This window comes from Lichenostomus cassidix, chromosome 1 (assembly GCF_008360975.1).
Source record: "Lichenostomus cassidix isolate B80296 chromosome 1, HeHo_3.0, whole genome shotgun sequence".
Taxonomy (NCBI): Eukaryota; Metazoa; Chordata; class Aves; order Passeriformes; family Meliphagidae; genus Lichenostomus; species Lichenostomus cassidix.
Window position 1 is genome coordinate 87,368,157 of NC_139479.1, and position 4,865 is coordinate 87,373,021.

Sequence of the window (4,865 nt, forward strand, 5' to 3'; positions counted from 1 at the left end):
CAAGTTTTCCTGCTTCCCCCAAACACAAAAGTTACCATACTTCTGTTTGCATACATCAGCATTATTCCTAATTGCACTGCATGGATAATTAATTTTTGGAAGCATTTGAGATCCAACAGGTCTGCCCCTTTTCTTGACCTTCTTTATCCTGTCCCATCAGTGATTGAACTTCTAAGCAAAATTTCAATGTAGGTTTACCACTTGGGAGGACAGTTGGATGCCAAAGCAAGAAAAGCATAAGCAGATTGCAAATTGATTCTGCAAGGAGGTGAAATTGCAGGAGTGATCTAGTGTTTCAGTCATGTTATGTCATGTGCTGCTCTCAACACTGGGGATGCTCAGCCATCCTTGGTTTCCTAAGGATTTCAACCACTTGCCCTCACACTCACAGAGCTGACTCACTTGATTCACACACCTACACTCTTTGGAGCATGCTCTGAGGAATCAGAAAAGCATTCTGCTCACCTCACTCCAACTTCCATGGAGTCTCTGAGCAAAGGATTCTCCTGTTTTGCTTCTTTTCAACCCAACTTACTCCTTTCCTTCAATCATTTTCAATAGTAGCTGTTGTAGTCACTCTTTCTGGAAAGGGTTTACACGACCACAAGCTAATCCATCTTTGGTATATACAACCACTCAGAAATGACTTTTAGTTGTGTCAGAATGGCCTCTTTCTCACTCCATTCATATGGTGGATAAGAAGTTGAAGGGCAGTTGCACACTGCACAGCATGAGAACTAGGGAAGCAGAGAAGAGGAAAGGTTTATTCCCATCTCCTCTGAACTGAGGCCACAGCTGGATTACTGCATGTGTTTCAGATGCCCCATTAAAACATGAATGTGAACCAATTGCTGAGAGTCCCACACAGGCCACAGGATAGCACTGGAGTATCCCATGTACCAGGAGACCCTTCATTTATAGCAAGATTCCTCAGAACAATATGGCTCAAGTAATACTAGGAATTGCCAGTCTTGGTCCAGAAGTCATGAGCTTGAATGATCCTGCGAGCCAGCAGGATTGTAGGATCATGAGAGAATTCAGGTTGTAAGTGTCCTCTGGATGCCATGGGGTCCAGTGTGCTGCTTAATAAAGCCAGAGATCCAGGGAAATCTCCAGCACTGGAGTTGTTCAGAAATCACTAGAAGATGGCCATGAGTAACCTGGTCATGTTTGGAGGTAGCTCTGCTGTCTACACGGCCTTGGCCTAGCGAGGTGCCTTCTAGAAGAAATCTTTCTGCCAGTAATTCTAAGGGAGATTTAAAAGCCTTTGTCACATTCTTCCTCATCTCATCCACGGCTCAGTTTCAGTGCAAAAATTTCATCATCAAGTCACGTGTATGACAACTTCGAATTTATGTCTTGGACCTTTATGAATTCCATCCAATTCACCACCACTGAAGAAAGCTACATCGACGTCCTGCAAAATAACATCGAATCACAAGGTGGGATGGAAGGGCCTGATAATTAGGGAAAGGCTTCAAAAAATGCTTCGTCATTATATCTGCTTATCCTAATCACACTGGAACACCTGAAGACTACGTGCAAGATGGATCGTGATTAGCCTGCCTTGAAGCCCATAAAAAGGAAGGCAAAAGCAGTGCAGAAGTGTAGAGGGGAAAGCGAAGAGCAGAATCCCTGGCCTTTGCCCTCCCTCTGCTCCACCACCATCACCTGCTGCCTGACTCCCTGATCCTCCGGGAGCCGACGCCACCCGCTTGAGGGAAACCACCGCCGAGCCTGCATCCGCGGACCGAAATCACCAGTGAGTACTGGAACTCCTAGCCTTGCTCCTGCGTTCCGTGGCGTGGGCACCGCGACTTCCCCCAGCTTTGCCTGCGGCGCCTGCATTTCCGAGGACGAGCTGCCGCATTCCAACCTAACCACTCTGCAGATCCGAGGTGGCAGATAAGACGCTTCACACAGCCGAAAAAAAGGCACAAACCGCTTCGCTCTATCCCCGCCCTCCCTCTCAGCAGCAACTCTGTGCTGGTGAACTCTCCTATACTTTTCAAAGTAACCTCGGCTTTTCTTTCTAACTTTTCTCTGCTTTTCCCTTTCTTTCTCCTTGCCTCTCTGATTAAATAAAAATATGTACCCCTTTTTTGGCATAAACATTTAATCTGGTTTGGCGTTCATCTCGTTTTTGGGAATATTTTGAACCTTCAAGGTTCTTTCCGTTTTATACACAGAGACCTAGTTGTCTCTGCTCCTCTTTGTTTAAACCGGATCGTGACAACCTTTTACAAACAGCAGCCCTGCAATGGAGGATTTGCCCTGCAGCTGACATCAAGGTGAGAGGCACACTTTGTAGAGGACAAGTGGAATGGGTTTCTTGGGCAGCTGCTGTGCAATGCAGGGGAAGGGAAGGGAAGGGAAGGGAAGGGAAGGGAAGGGAAGGGAAGGGAAGGGAAGGGAAGGGAAGGAAGGAAGGAAAGGGAAGGAAAGGGAAGGAAAGGAAAGGAAAGGAAAGGAAAGGAAAGGAAAGGAAAGGAAAGGAAAGGAAAGGAAAGGAAAGGAAAGGAAGGGAAGGGAAGGGAAGGGAAGGGAAGGGAAGGGAAGGGAAGGAAGGAAGGGAAGGAAGGGAAGGGAAGGGAAGGGAAGGAAGGGAGGAAGGGAAGGAAGGAAGGGGAAGAAGGAAGGGGAAGGAAGGGAAGGGAAGGGAAGGAAGGAAGGGAAGGGAAGGGAAGGGAAGGGAAGGGAAGGGAAGGGAAGGGAAGGGAAGGAAGGGAAGGGAAGGGAAGGGAAGGGAAGGGAAGGGAAGGGAAGGGAAGGGAAGGGAAGGGAGGGGAGGGGAGGGGAGGGGAGGGGAGGGGAGGGGAAGGGAAGGGAAGGGAAGGGAAGGGAAGGGAAGGGAAGGGAAGGGAAGGGAAGGGAAGGGAAGGGAAGGGAAGGGAAGGAGGCTTTAGTGTTGGCATGAGAGGTGCAGCACTGACAGGAGGCTCTGCTGTGTTCATGTGCAGAGAGCAAACCCATCTTTCAGGGGATGAGGAGATGGCTGCTGCAGGAGAAACAAACCTTACCAAGGGAGAGGGTGGAGAGGGCCAGTGACACACAATTGTGAGGAGTGAACGCGAGAGTTTTACCCAAGTTACTCTTGGGCATATCCCTAAACCAGCACATACAACTAATGAGAACGGGGCACTTGCGTGTACATACCTCATTTTATGATTTCCCTCCAAATGAAAATTACTATGTCATGCCCTCACTCCTTTCCAGCTGCTGCTATGTTTATCCTCTGATAAAAATCTTCTCCTTTTCCTTTTCCCCCCTACGCTTCCCATCATTTTGTGTCTGGTGTGTAAAGGCTTCTTACAAGCATTGCTTGTTTTCTGTCTTCCTTTCATGCAGGCTGTCATCCAGCTCCTACAGCAAGGAATCCAAACTCCACAAGTCCTGCTGAGATGGGAAAGATCATTGTTTATGAGCATGCCAACTTCCAGGGTTGGTCCAAAGAATTCACCCGTGACATTTTCGATCTAACATCTGAAGGTATGAATAATATGATCTCCTCAGTGAAAGTAATTGGCCAGCCTTGGGTGGCTTATGAGCATGCCAACTGTGGAGGCAGATTTCAGGTATTTGAGGAGGGAGAATATACGTACATTGGTGACGAACTGAATGACAAGATCAGTTCTCTGCATGTGATCACTGAAAACCTCCACAATCCCCAGATCACTCTCTATGAACATGCTGATTATCAGGGGAAGTGGTTGGTTGTAACAGAAGCAACCAACCTGGATCCAGGACCCTTCAACAACATCACCTCATCTCACAAAGTGCAGAGTGGTGCCTGGCTGCTGTGTGAGTACAGCAGTGGAGGAGGAATTCAATACCTCGCTAAAAATCATGAACACCTTCCAAATTACAATGCAATCCACTTCAATGACAAGCTTTCTTTCCTGCGTCCCCTTCGCCCTGGCTGTGGATGTTAGAGAAAAGATGCAACCCCAGCAAGAAATGTAAGACCTAGATCGCTGCCCCTGCTTGTGTTGCCTTTCCCCTCAGTGTCCCAGGAGTACTGAACCTGAGAGCTCTCTGCTGTGCTGCACTGCCCATCTGCACTTCCCTACCCTGCCTTGCACTCTTCGCCCACCCCACGAATGCAAGAATCATCACGCTTGATCATATGAAAGGGTGTCCAAGCTCAGAGGCATGCCAGATGTGTGGAACCTATGGCACCCTCAGCTGGCATTGCACAGTCCTGGGCTATGGAATCTAGAAGCATTGCTTGTTGTTCTCTCTGTTGCTAAGTGCAACAGAAAATGGGAGTACAGCACCAGCATCACTTCCTTTGTGATTTGCTTTGCAATGCCCTGGCCTCTGCCATTGTCTGTATTCCAGTTTGCATTGGTGCCATTAAAGAATCTTTTGCAATCAGCAGTGGCTCTGTTTGTTGCATCTTTAGAATAGATAAGTATTACTCTTTCATGATGAGATGTCTCTGTGTATCCAGAGAATGGTTCAGGCAGTCACTTGCAAACACTTTTCCTGCATGTCTCCTGGAGAATTTTGCCTCCTTTCACTTTCACTGGTCAGCCACACTGGGTTCAGGCTTGATTCAAAAAGTCTTGCTGAGCATGGAGATTATTGCTGATCCTGGCCAAACTCTCACCTGCAGATTGTACCTAACTGTCACACACTTGGCTGAGTCTCAAGGAAGTGATTGCAGTGATGATAGAGTCTTTTAGTGGTCTTAATCATCTAATCAAACAGAATGTTTTCACTAATTTGCATTCAATGACCCTAATGGCAAAACCTGTCTTGTTTTTAAACCTGTAGTATCTTGATAAGGGAGGAGGAATGACAAGGTATTCCATGATCTGTTTTGCCATGTGCAAGTTCACCTGGAAGGGCAGAGTCTCAGC

General features: G+C 47.5%; 1 long non-coding RNA gene across 1 annotated transcript; it reads left to right on the forward strand.

Moving 5' to 3' along the window:
* Positions 1-1,485: 1,485 nt before the first annotated feature.
* Positions 1,486-4,377, forward strand: LOC146445148 (uncharacterized). The gene is made up of 2 exons (XR_014853776.1): positions 1,486-1,762; positions 3,349-4,377. It is a non-coding gene; the product is annotated as an uncharacterized LOC146445148 (long non-coding RNA).
* Positions 4,378-4,865: the final 488 nt, after the last annotated feature.